General features: G+C 38.4%; 2 long non-coding RNA genes across 2 annotated transcripts; one reads left to right on the forward strand and one right to left on the reverse strand.

The window, feature by feature from the left end:
- Nucleotides 1-212: 212 nt before the first annotated feature.
- LOC121906630 lies at nt 213-759 on the reverse strand. Its single transcript, XR_006098697.1, has 3 exons — nt 692-759; nt 549-596; nt 213-295 (listed from the first exon to the last, which is right to left on the reverse strand). It is a non-coding gene; the product is annotated as an uncharacterized LOC121906630 (long non-coding RNA).
- A 10,007-nt stretch (nt 760-10,766) lies between these two features.
- LOC121906533 lies at nt 10,767-11,527 on the forward strand. Its single transcript, XR_006098662.1, has 3 exons — nt 10,767-10,966; nt 11,138-11,207; nt 11,301-11,527. It is a non-coding gene; the product is annotated as an uncharacterized LOC121906533 (long non-coding RNA).
- Nucleotides 11,528-14,816: the final 3,289 nt, after the last annotated feature.

Genomic DNA, 14,816 nt, shown 5'->3' on the forward strand with positions numbered 1-14,816 from the left:
AATCCAGATGTTGAATTTATTTCTAGCTGTGAAAAAAATATGTTATAAAAATTTTGTACTTTTACTGAGTCTGAAGACATCCAAAACTACTCAAAACTAACTGTGACATTAGATGCATTCTGGGGAAAAAAAGACAAATGCTATCACAGCTACACTTTCTTATATAATCCACTGGGATCTTAAATTTACTACCTGAGCAATATCCTTAGCGCCAGGATCATTGACACCTTCTGTACCGTTATCCACAGCCTCTGCTAGATGCTCCTGTCCAAGGCTCACACTTTCACTGAACCATCTGCTCATAGAAACACCCACAGGGATAAATTCTTCACCAGACAACAAACTCTGTCTTACAACTCTAACCTTGTCAGGAATACCTAACAGACTTTTCCAGAAAATAAATAAGCTAATTGACAGTTAGATGCAGTCACTTATGTTATCCAATCTGTAAGATATATTAAAAATTTATTGTGTACATTATGAATAATTTTTGATGTGAATTTGAGGAAAATCTTCAGATGTTATGAGATAAGATTTCAGATATTGACCAGTTGATTGAGCAGCTTGATACTTCGCCATCTTTTGCTCCATGTCATCTGAAAAATAATGGTGTTCACTTCAGCATAGTGCATCATTACAGGATTAATGTGTGTTTTGGCTGCCCGAGGACACCTCTAATCTGATACCTCACCTCCTGCTATTTGTTAACGCCAGAGAAAGCGAACACTTATCCTCACAAGGGATGATGTAGACAGTAAATGTCTGGAACTGTGATACTGCCAATAGCAGCTCTGTGTGGACAAAAGACCAAGTGTGATTATACATTATCAACATCATCATTGACTTCCTGTCTCTGTCATTTTGTTGCTTATAGCCACAGAAAAGCACAAGGAGCAGCTGATCTGAGTATCTTTTATAGTGACAACATGTCCAAATGGATGCAGTCCTCATTACAGAAAATCTGTTTCTATTTTCAGTGCTTGATTACCACAGACAGTAGCAGGACAAAGGAAGTATTCATTGAGTCAAGAATGACGTCATGTTCAAATGAGGTTTTACAACATGCAGTGCAATACACTTAATAAGAGCAGCAGACATTATCATGGATGTTGGTGAAACAGATAAAGAAGGTAAAAAATTGCCTCTCAAAAATTGAGGTTTTCTCTAGAATTGTTAGTCATGAAATTCATGCTGGTTTCACACTGACTTCATTTGACTGAGAAAAGAAAAACGGATTTTGATTGCTCTCTCCCCTAACCCCTCTGTTATCTTTCATATTTGTCTATTGCTGTAACAATATATGTTTGTATATTACTTTCCTCTGGTGTTTACCACCATAGCCAAGGAAGATCATCCACTCATCCGTATGGGCTGCAAAGAGGTAAAATCACAATCATTCTGCTTCCAAAACATTCATGGGAATAAAACACTGTGTGGTATTGACTCAGTCTTAACCCATCTACTAATGTCTAGTGATAAGCAGATTACAGCCTAACCCCCCCCCCCCCCCCCCCCCAACAGACCCCAGAGGCATCAATGTTAATTAGATACTGACAATGAATGTGCTCAGTTAGTTTTATTTCAATCTGCCCATTAGATCAGAGGACTTAAGCCTTTTTGGTTCTGGAGACTTCAAACCAAACCTGGTGTCTGTTTCACAAAATTATTTGCAAGCACTGATTACATGTATAGTAGATCACAAATGGTGGTAGCATCATGACTTACATGTGGTCATCTCTCGCAAATTGTAGATACATTTGTGAGTCTTACATGGCAAGTATGGAATTTCTTTTGATGAGTGACAAGTGTAAACATGAGCAGGAGGAAATGATCTAAAGTAGCCAATTGCAGCTCACATGTTAAAATGTCCAAATTACTCACAGACCATGCCATTTACGTCAGATGCAAATTATGGAAGAAGTAACAGTTACAAGCCGTTATCATTGTAAATGCTTACATAAGAAACATGACTAAGAGGCTTTATCCATGCTAGTGACTCTGTGAGGAGGTACTTCAGCATAGTGGTGCTTTGAGCTAAATGCCAGCATCAGCATGCTAACCTGCTCACAACAACTAGCTTACATGCGGATGTGATGTTAGCATTTGCAAATTAGCAATAACCAATAACCAAGTACAACTGAGGCTAATGTGAATGTCACTGTCTACTTTGTCTACTACTAAACCAAAGTAGTAGACAAAGAGATATTTTGACCTGATGGTGGCTGGTGAGAACTGGGGCTTTCTCCTCGTTTGAATTGCAGATGACCAAAGTTAGTTGTTCAAATCCATTTTACTGTATTTTAATTTACCGACTCTTTAATTTACTGACCGTTATAATAGTTCTTAATGTCTGAATTCTATTGTTAGGTTGAACAGAGTTGTTATGGTTGGTGATTTAATATTCATGTAGGTGACATTTCTTGTAGCTGTGATGCTGATTTTATTAATGTTACTGAGCACTTTTAATTTTATTCAACACATGTCTGGTCCCACACATATTAGGGGTCATACCTTGTTTTTACTTTTGCTTTAAATATTGATTCTATTTGTTCTGAGAAGCTGCATGTTACTGACCATGAATGAGTTCTATTCAACCTATTTCTCAATTTAGATTCTTTGCCCAGCAAATGTATAAATTGCTGTTGCATCTTAAATCGCCTTTTCTGCAGTTTTCTACAGCTTTTGACCCAAGTGCAGTGTTGCCTTCTCGCAATGATGTTACTCATCTGTTATACTCCTTTAACACACATTGCTCCACCATTTTGAATAAAGTGGCTCCTAGCAAAAAGGCTCCTAGCACTTTGTGTCTTTGCTCTGTGAAAGGTGCTATGCTAAATAAACTTTACTTACTTACTTAATTGCTTACTTATTAAAAAACATAAATATGAACGTTATGGTGGCACTAGGAAAAGTCAGGGGATCATCACAGTCAGTAGGATTCATCCTCCAGGAGCCATGAATGTATGTACAAATTTGTATATATTTTACATATATTTTGTGCTAATACATTCAGTAGATGTTTAGATATATCACACAAGAAGTCAAAACATTCACCTGCTGGTGGTGCTAGAGGAAAGTTCGGGTAATCAAAAAAGTCATTAAGATTCATCCTCTGGGCACCATGGATACTTGCACTAAATATAATGGCAACTCATCCAATAGTTTTCAACATATTTCACTACACGCCAACAACATCATGGTGGTGCTGGAGGAAATGTCGGTGGATCACCAACGAATAGGACTGATACTCTGGAGGATAAGAATGTCTGAACAAAACTTGAGATATTTCAGCGTGCACAAAAGTGGTGGACCGGCTGACCAGTCCATTCTCACAAGAAAAATGACAGTATACTGTAGGTTGAAAATTAAGCCGGCAAAAACTACCTATAGTTATGTTTGAGTGACAGACACCATATAGTGGCCATAGTAATTATTATCTGGGGAACCTAACCAGACCTTAACCACAGCATTGTCACATGATAAAACATAATTATTTTTTACAATTACTGTTGATAGAGGCGTCATGTTAGAGAACGCTCCTATAGGTCATTCTGGGGTGCAGTAACAATCCACCTATGTGGTCATTTCATTATGGGGATGTGTTGGGCCAACAGACATTGCCATCCCTAGAGCCATGCTGGTAAGATGGCGAAAAAGAATGGTCTGAGGACATGAATATGGAGGCAACATACTCAATGTTAAGAAATGCTGAAAATGTATACTTAAAATCATACACTTGATTGAGGCTTAGCAGTAAAATGATTTCTTGATCATCTCAGTGTTTCATCAAGTATTTTTACTGAGACCAAACACAAAAGAGAGAAAGAGAAAAAGACTCAGAGCCCAAAAGTAATAAAGATTTAAGGTTTTTCTCCTAATCTGTAGGATTATTTTGAAAGCTGATTTCTTTCTTTTAGTCTACAGCTTCTCCTTTTGTTACATAACATCTTCAACTCTGATAAACAATTCAGAGCTCTAACCACTGCTGTTCAGATTAGAATTGATTTAGATTTTCCATCAATGAGTATCTCTCTCATTTCCATTGTGCACTATTCATGTTAATTTTCATGCAACTTGTATGCAGACACTGATACAGCACAAAATGAATCAAAAGAAAGCAAAGACAAGCAAATATTTTTTTTCTTTGCTTGTTTTTGTCTTTGCCCAAGCAAAGAAATAAAATTGACTCATGAAGGAAAGGGATCTTCAAGAGTCCCTCTTACCAAAGAGATGGAGCTGGTTTCCTCCAGAAGGCACACTCTAAAGAATCACACGAATGCTTCATCTCCCTTTGATGTCTCCCTGTGATGAGATATAAACCCTGATGGCAATAACAGACCTCTTTGAACAATAAAAAATCGAATCTCAGCGTATCAACACCAAAGTGACTCCACAGAGAGGCAGTGCTTTTGCAAACAAGCTGTTCCCTCGGGTGAAGGAGGCTGCATCTGCAGGGTCACTGCAGCTGAGCTGAATCACACAATGGACTTCGACTGCCTTGTAGGAGCGCATCATGCAACAACTCCATATAATTGTTCCATTATTAGTAAAACTGTTATTATTAATGCTCATAGTAATGTGACATGATAACATTTCTTCATTACGTCCGTTTACTGTGCTCAAAGAAATCACACAACAGCTTCTTAGGATATATGAAGACATTTATTAATAGCTAAACATCTTGAGGATACACAATAAAGCATAAGATAATAAATTTAAAAAAAAAAATGCCTATAAATAATAATAAAAACAAAATAATAAAGAAAATTATTCAGGAATAGTGGCTTGAAGTGTGTGACTCAAGGCTAACGTATTGCAACAGGGAATGCTAAGAGAAAGCTAAGTCAACCTCTCTAAAGAAATGATCTTTTAATTTTAACATTATTTGACATCAAGCCTTGATCACAAAGCCATGTTATGCCTTACTATTGATGAGTTTCCTTGCTGCAGAGATGTCATCTTGGCAGGTCCAATGTTGCTGTGGATTAAACTGTAGCTGTGGTTACAGTTTGGTGCAGCAGGCCTGGTTTAGACCAGGTTGAGTCTTTTTGGTGCAGTGGTGTAGAACCACTGGTGGAGAGTAGTCAAGCCGTTTTAGGCTGCTCTGAAAAGAATCTTATGTTTTAACTCCCATTTGGGCCGACTGCGGTCAGCAAGCAGGCCAAGTTCCAGTTTCAGGCGTCGCTATCTGCTTCCAGATGGCTTTTAAGTGGAAAATTCAGGCATTGGTTGGTTAAAATATGCATACACTCGGTTGAAAAACAAAGAAAAGAGACGTCATCATAAGAATTTTCTCATGAGTTTGGAGGCCAGCTCAACTGACTTCAGTTAAGCTTTCCTATTTATAATTTTGGTCAATGCAGGCAGAGCTTTGGGTGTGTTTTAAATGCTTTCATGCCGAATTATTGATGAATATTCAATTCCTTCGTTCTGGACTTTTAAGGTGTGGTTGGTTTTGACCTGAGATAGCAAATAACTTTCTTACACTGGGGAATTAAGTTTTACACGTAAAGTTCACACTTCAGTCGCTATCTCTGAATACTTCATATCATCTTGTATCATATATTGTAAATCCATTCAGAAAAACTAGTTCAACATGATACATTCATTTTGTAATAAGTCAGTGCTTCTATCAACATATCAAACATTAACCTTCATATTAACACTTTTCATGATGTCTAGACATCCAGCCTTAATTGATTCAACTTTCTCAAACCATCTTCACTGAAAGAAAAGTTTAATACTATAGCAAATAAAATAAAGTTAAGTGACACTTATGTGATTATATTACTTCAGAAACATATTCAAATATAAATTCAACATAACTTGTACTTCATAATATAAAAACATTCAATATGACTATTGTTTAAAACTTCAACCTTCAAACATTATATCTTAACATACTTCAGAAAATTCATTCTTTTAATACAACTACTTATCTAATTTAACTGTCAAAATATTGTGGTCTTTGAGGTTAATAGATCAAAAGCGAAGCACTTTGATTGGGATTTTAAAATACCATTGCATAACTACTTTTATTTACGCTTAACATAAGTACATTCCAAATTTAACACTAGAGGGCAGTAGTGTCACATGTAGTAGAAATTGTAATAAAATCTAAAATGAATATCTCCTTAACAAACAATCACACAGCTATCCAAGTTATACCATTTGTTATGTATTTACGTGACAGATAACACTGCATAACTTGCGTAATGATTACACATTTAATTCAGGTTTTGCCGTAGTGTCCTAAAGTGGGTATAACCTTTTAAAGCTATTACAAACTATTCATTAAGTGAATGTGTATTTTATCCTCCTGTAGCTGAACTTAACATTGTGAAGTAAGAATTGGAATCAATACAATCTTTGGATATATTTTTTAAATTAAAATAACTAGCTAGCTGTCAACTGCTAACTGCTACCTGCCACTGTTACCAACATTCCAAAGGAGAAACTGCACCGAGAAAGCTAACAGAAGAGTTATTCTGTGAAGACAAGAGAACTTAAGGGGTCCTTGTTGGTGGTATTCTCTCTCTCTCTCTTTCCATGAACTGGTGTGATGGCAGCGTGACCGACATTTGTAGCAGCCTCTCCTAGTTCCCGACTTTGCAGTGTCTTTGTCCTTGTCTACGTCTGTGTCATAATGTGGAGTGCAAGGGAAATATGTCTATGATCATCAGTTTCTTTTGGACATTCATAACAAAGACTTTTGATACAAGAAATACTGGCTGGGAGAGCTTAATCAGCTGAGTGCGCCTGGTCTGCTACATCCAGTGGACCCAAAGAAGACCATGGCCTTGCCTGGAGCTGTGAGAGGAAACATTGAAAGTGGTGCGACAGGATATGGAAACGGAGCAAGCATGGAGGAGTATAAGCTAGGCTAACTGTTAACTCATACAAACCAGCGGCTCCAACAATCATGTTGCCTAAAGTTCTTTGGATAACAAAATGGATTATGAACTGTGCTGGTCACTCGTTTTTTTGTTTTTTTCTCATAGGATTTATGTTTTTTTTTTTATCATTTTTAAAGGAATTTTTTAGATATACAGTATATCTTTATCCTTTCTGTTGTTGTTGCACTGCTGTGGGCTGGGAGGAACGGCATTTCTTTTTTGTGTGTATGCAAATACACAAGAAAATGACACTAAACTAAATCTTGAATCTTGAAATCTTGAAACTTGACAACATTCAGTAAACTGCCATTGAACTATTTTTTTCTGAATTTAACAATCCCAGAGGTTGATGCTTTGCATTTCAACTTTCAGTGTTTTAATAGACATGACAGATTCTTGCAGGACTCATCTAACTTGTCCTTCCCAGCAATGATTAGATCAGGTTGATTGTACAGTAGTTCTTTCAGGATTAACTAGGTTTTTACTGCTTTGATTCCTTATCCTTTTATCTATTTATTTTTTTAGTGTGTTTAAATTGCAACCCTGAATGGTTCAGTGTCTTTTTCTCATCATGTTTCTAATTAAAATATTATATTTATTTCAGCTATTACTGGCTTGTGTACACAGGGTGCCAGTACAAAACACAATAAACACCTTTGATGTCAGCACTAAATGAAAAATTGTAAGAAAATTAAGTGAATGAAAAAAAGATGAATAAAAGATGAGCTGGAACACATGATGTGCTCTTCCTCTCCAGTCCAGATTTGTACTACCCTGGTTCCAGACCTCTGAATCTCCACTCACATCTCTGATTTGTTCAGCATTTCAATGAAGTGAAACAAAATGACAATTCAGTCTGATTAACAGGCACCATTTGAACTGCATGTGAAATAAATGGATGGGATTGATTTTATAATTAAAAATAGATTCATATTTAATCTTTACATGCATTTTATGACATTTAATTAATAGTTAAAACAATTACATTAATTAAATAATTCAAAAACAAAATAATTTCTACATGTTTTCTCTGTTGATTAAAGCACAGTTAAATATGATTCACCAGCCTTTTAATATAAAACTATTAAAGTTAAAGGTGCTATTTGCGAGACTTTGAACATTAATATAGCAGCAAACAACTATTTGCTATGTGAAGATACAGTGGAATAATGGCGTCCTGAGCAGAGAATGAAGTCACACTCCCTCTGTGTGTGTTGTAATCCGAACTTCTCTGTTCTTTATTTTGGTGGGCCCTCCCAGCATTCATAAAGAGACTAAGGCCCTATTTTAATGATCTAAAGTGCACGGTCTGAAGTGCATGGCGCGATTGCATTTAGGGTGTGTCCAAATCCACTTTTGCTATTTTAACGGCAGAAAAAATGGTTGATGCACTAGGCCCATGGCTCAAAGGGGTTGTCCATAGTTTCCTAATTAATCATGGGTGTGTTTTCGACAGAACATGCAATAAACCGATCAGAGTGTCATCTCCCATTCCCTTTAAAAACCAGGTGTGCTTTCACCTTGGTGGATTGCTATTATGATGGTGCATTTGCCAAGTAGTAAGAAGGAACACCTCTCTGCAGAGGAAATGGATCTGCTCATGTGCAAAGTGAGAGCACACGATCCATAAAGAGCACACTGGCCCCTGCTGCTCCTGAACCCTGCCATTGTCAGCCCCAGACCACCAGTTTAAGATCCATTTCATTAATTTGTCTTTGTAATTTGTATTTTTGTTTGGTTTTTGAAGAGGTTTATTTTTTTAATTACAGATTTGGTTTCTTTAAAATCGTTTTGTTCAGTCATGGAGTAACAGCTAAAATCAGCGGGATTTTAATTGCTGAAAGTATGGAAACCTGATCACTGTAATCTCAAAAATGTTAAAGAATATTTGTTAAATATTGCTAAAAAAATTAAATCATTAATTTCAATCATGTAAAGAATCATTAACACAGTTATCAGGACTTGATCAGCTCTCCAACGTGCTGATCCTGCTGCTGGCAGCATCTAGAAACTGTCCAGATTTATTTTCTTCTTTAGTGTAATCATTGTTTTCATCTCATTTATTTTCCCATGTATTTCCCTCACGTCATCATGTATTGATGCAGCAAGAAAGTCGATCTGTGTCTAATTCGTTGTTGTCCGTCTGTTTAAATACCTATTTGTATTGCCACAATTTGGTCAAATAATTAAACAATTTCATCCGTCATTACTGCGACTAGTTCATTCTGATAAATATTATGACTAACCATTATGTCGACATTGTACTTGTGAGTGTATGTTGTGCACCTGCCTATGTAGGCGTATATTACTATCTTGATAATGTGCCCTTGTGAAAGGCTGTGCCATTGACTTCAGACCAGGTTTTTGTTGGTCAATAGCGCAATCACTCTGCTGCCTCAAGATAGCAATGCGTCAATGATGCGCCTGACCACACCTCATTTTAAGACCAACACGCCCATGGGCGCTCTGATGGGCGCAAGTGCATTTGCTATTTAAACAACGTGGGCGCTGGATGGGAAAATGACAACTGCGTCGGTCTGAAACTAACAAAGACACTTGCGTCACGCTTGGTGCTGCTTTGTGCCGGGCATAAGATAGGGCCCTAAGAGTGTGACCTCCCACAAAGCATTGTAAAAGTGAAATAGCAGAGTGCAGTTCGAAGCCTTCAGCTGAAGGTGACCTTCCAGAATTTCCTCCACCGAAGAAACCACATTCTTCAGCTAAAAAGACAAAGACAAAGATAGAGATAAGACCAGAGTCAACGTTGGTCTGGCTTTTCTGAGACGGAGAGCCCTATGAGCTGCAAAAAGGGTTCCAACTTGACTTGATGGGTACATAATGTTACATGTCTGTTTTCATTAGTGACCGGCTAGAGTAGGCATGACAGCTAACTAGCTGTTACCAATATTATGAATTTGTTCTGCAAACGTTGCAATCGCTAGTTGGCTTACTGTAGCATATCATGGCCATTTAATTGCTTTTACAATGCTAGCTGGTGCTGGTTGTGGATCGATTTTTTTTTCTTTTTGGCTTTCATGTATGCAACCTTTATGGTTGTATAAGTTAAACATGAACATGCATTACTTTGATTACTAATTTTGCAAGCCTTGTCATAGCCTCTAGTTACGATATCCCATTCTTAGTTCTAACTGTATTCTAAATGCTAAACTCTAGCTAGCAGCAGGGTTAACTAACATACGCTACCCCAATAGTATAAAAACGCAGGCTGCGGCCTACTGCAGCTTGGGTCAAAACATGCAATTAGCCAATATGAGCTTTTCTTGTGCTGTACATGTGTACATATGTACTGTACAAATCTGTCATTTCAAGTTCATGTTCATTATGTTTGCATTATGTTCTCAGTCAGTCCTCTATCTCATCATTCTCACTGTCATCCTAGTTTTGATGAGGAAGAGATGAACCTTGACCAGGACCAAGTCAACACTCTGGAAAATTGTGTGTAAGTTAAGATGTCTGATTTTATGTGTTTATTTTAAAGGCTTATGTTTTATGATCCCTTTTGAATTAAAGCTTCATCTCTGTGTGACAGGAATGAATTGGCCTCTGAGCTTGAAAGCTTGAAAGTATCTCAGGAAAAATAGCTGAGGAGAGACTAACAGTTCTGACAAGGACTCTGCCCCCCCCATTTGTGATTTCACTATCACTAAGTTGATTTTACATTACACTGTTGTGTATGTGTGTGTGTATTTATTTATTTATTTATTTTTTACATACACATTTCACTATTGTTGTCTGTCTGATCTTACAGTCTCATCACAGTTGATGAGACAATCCATGACCTCCCTTAGAACCTTGTACCTACTAAAAAGATGCCTCCATTGCATGATTTGCTGCTTCCTACAGAGTCTCATAAGGTCCTGATTGAAGAAGACATCATTTGTTCCCCTGCATCCATCATTTATGAAGAAAACATTCGTCAGCTGGCTGCATTGGTTCACCTTCCAGTGAAACAGTGTCCCCACAAAATATTGACTGGATTGTTGTGCCAAAGCCTCCTCCCATTTGAGTGTATCATTCAAGAAAGGTGTACTGCCCTCAGTGTTGAATGGGTAATTCTCATAACCATACCATAATTAGTAGATTTCTGTCTGTCTTTGTCCACTATAATTGGTTTCCTGGATGTGTAACATGCTCTGCTACAAATTAGCTACATTTACCACTTTGAGTTTTTATGAATAGCTGTGCATCCCAAAAGCCAACACATTTCTTTTTATGTTTAGGTTTGTTCTCATGGTCATGTTTTCTGGAGTTGGACCTCACAGCCGACCTTCAAGTTTGGGATATTTGCAGGTGACTTAATGCTTGGAACGAACATCCTGTTGACCGGTAACAACTACACTATATACTATATACGTTCAAAATATGTGTTTAATGTCCTCATAGATCTACTGCTGACATTGAGGCATTTCAGAGCCACATTCTGATGTATGCCAGCAAACGCTCCGCATTCTCACCATAAGTCTACAAAACCAGAGTTCTACTTGCTGCCCTTGACTACAACTTTCAGCTGAACAGACTGCCTATGCTGTCTAATGATGGCAAGAAGATATGAGTTTTATATGCACACAAGGACATTACAATTTACTTCCCAAGATAGGTCTTGATTGCAATGCTAACTATTTTTATATACTAGATGTATTTGCTGTTAGGTGTGACAGAACAAAAAGGTAGCAATCACATGGTTTGCAAGTGAACCTCTTTCATATATAGCAGCTAAAACTATTGGAAATGTATATTATACATTTGTACATATTTTTACATCTTTTCTAGTCTAGGTGGTTACAACAAGGACAATAAACACACACCTTGCTCTCTGTCATTTACAACAGCTGATTGCTTGTTAGCTGTCACTACAGCCAAGGAACAGATAGATAGAAATTCAAGTGGAAGTACATTAAAGTGGTTAGAAACATTACTCCAGAATAGCAGCAAACACCACTGTCAAAATTTTTTATTACATTTGGCAAGTGAAACATTTATAGTACACCTAATTTGTTCCACTTTAACAAAGTGATAAATGTTCTTGATCCATGAGGAATGAGAGGGTGGTGGAGGTGATTTCCACCTCAGTAAAATCAGATGTCTAGCTAATAAGGTGACAAATGCTAGTGAGTGGAAGGTGGAACCCCAAACAATGCTGTGATTGCTCTTGGTTCAAACTGAGTCCTAATACAATCTGAAATTGAGTTAAAGGCAATAGGTGTGTAGGGAAGGGCATGACCAAAACATGGATGTGGGTAGCAGGGGCCGGGGCGACATCTATCACATGTAGGGTCAACATCATTATAAATCTTAGAAAGATTTTAGTTAAGTGTGTAAGGTGAAGGTTTGTGCATTGGGTCAGACCATGTCTTGCACAAATAGATGAGGAGTGAACCCGATGCAGACATCCCACAACTTCTCTGGGACCTCCTCCCCCAGATCAGTTGAGTTTTTGTATTAAAGAGGCTGGACATAATGAGTGGATAAGATCATACAGACATGAGATCATACCCTTTATGGAAGGGAAAGGGGTTAAGAAAGAGTCAATAGGTGAGGCCTCAGAGAGGTGAACAGGCTCCATGGTCGAAAAGGATGGAGCGATCCAGGTCCTCCAGAGTCGGAAAGAATGTAAGCCACACTTCACATATGATCCATGTACGCAGTGTGATGGACGGGTTCCTTTATTTAAACTGAGATTGAATATTAAAGGTGATATTGGGAGACACAACTAGGCCCAGCACGTTTCTTGCATACAGAACTAGCCAGACTTAGCCTGTACGTGACCGACTACCATCGGCTTTACAGATCACAGTAGTTTAAACTGAATCAGGTGTAAAGTGGTGGTATTATCCAAACAATTCGCAAAATTGGCCGGTATTTTTCCGAAACAATGGATATTACTTGGTCACTAGAACTAGACTAGAACAGCCACACAGACATATGGACAGGTAGAGACATGCTGCCATCCTGGAATGACCAGTATGAACAGCCATACACACAGCTAGGAATAAGTAACCGTTTTCCCTGGCCTGCTGCACCATGTTGCCAATAAATAAACGCTCTATATGCAGTGTAGTGGTACTCCTGGTTGCCATTCCAAGGCTCCCTTGCTCTGCCAAGTACGTTGATGTCCTCCTTGTAGTTCCTGTGAATATGCAGAAACCCTGCATCAAGGTAGTCATCAAGGCATCGAGGAGAATGATAGCAATTGGCTAATGCAAAGGGCTGGCTCCCAGCCACAGCACTTCCTCTTCAGGTCTGTGAGCATCTCCCTAGAGTTTCCACACACACGCCAAGGTACTCCTTGTACCCTTGCGGGTGGAGGAGCACCATGCCGGCACTGATGCATCATCAGGGCATCAAAAACCAGCCTTGGCTCCCAGTCAAAAAGACCCCTTCCGAGGTCAGCAGCCTCTGTAAAATAAGAACAAAATAAAGAATGAGATGTAGATCAGGGTTTTGGATAGCTTATACATCATTATGCCATGAATGGATAAACTGGCTTTTCACACTAAACAAGAATAATAGTTTGGCCATTTACTTCAGTAACTATTGTGAGCTTTCACGTGTCATATGTTTTGTGTAGATGATTTATCATTACACCTAACTCTACATGTAATAGAAGCACAGTTGGCACAGACCTCTGTCTCCTCTCCCCTATCATTATGGAAGGCCTTTAAACACTTTGCCTCCACTCAAGCTGCCCCATCTGTGCACCTTGTGCCTGTAGCTGCTCTGCCCCAGGCTCCTCTGCTTCTACCACCTCGTCCCCTTCTCTCTCCCCTGAGATGGCTGCCACTGGCTGCTGCTGGCCTCAGTAGTGGGATCAAAATCTGACTGTAAAGAAACAGCAATGATTCAAGGGGGTTTCAAATTTGTAAAACCAATAAAAAAAAGTACTACACTCTAGGAATGACTACATCTTGGCCATATTTTCATATTAGCATAAAAAAAAAAAACCCAAAAGAAATATACTGTAGCTGTTTGCTAGCGGTGTCCCAAACATTCAATTAAAACCATCAAACCTTAGCTATCTAAAGCATATTTTACTTGATGTTTTAGGTAGCTAGTGTTAGCAGGATAACTAGCAAACTAATAATAACGTTACACGGATTTAGGTCACTCAGCAGATCAAAGAAATAGTTCCTTTCCTAGCTCAATACATTACTAATGTTACTAAAATAACTCTATGCTGTAAAAATCAATATACCAAGCAACAAAATAATAGCCAAGATGTACATCTTGTTTCTTGCCTAGTGTACCTCATCATGACACTGTTCACAAAAGGGTAAGTTTGTTCCTTTTTTCATCTTGTTTTGTGTTCAGGGGCCGCTTTATCTGTATTTCACAACATCTTGCTGAGAACATGAGGGAGGGTGGAGGTGTGGCTGGCGCACCCATTTGTTTTGGTCTGATATGCTGGTGCTCTAGTGCGACATTTAGTGGCTGCTAAATGTCGTATATAGCACCTTTAAAGTTACACCATTTTATGCAGACATACATTTACTACATGTGTAGAAAATGCCTACATTGCAGGCACAAATAGAGACTGACTTTATTATGTGTTACTGTTATCTAATAGAGGGGTTTGTTGCACAGCTCAGCACTCAGCGAGAATGATGAGTGCCAAGAGAGCAGCTCTTCCCAGCTTGCTGCCTGCTGTGACTGTGTCACAGCCACTTGCTATGTCAACAGGCCTGCCTTCCACCATCAATATTTATCAGTGTCTGCACACCAAGGGGACTACTGCACCCACCTTTACTACACCCAGCTCATATGTCTACATACTGTAACTTTGTTAGAGCAGTTTTCTGAGCTCACACTGCAAGCTGGCCATACAGAATGACTTTCCACTATGCCACATTAGGGCAAAAATGTCTAATAAATTACCTTTCCATATGGCCTGACTGCCCTGAA

The sequence above is a fragment of the Thunnus maccoyii genome, chromosome 11 (genome assembly GCF_910596095.1).
Source record: "Thunnus maccoyii chromosome 11, fThuMac1.1, whole genome shotgun sequence".
NCBI lineage: Eukaryota > Metazoa > Chordata > Actinopteri > Scombriformes > Scombridae > Thunnus > Thunnus maccoyii.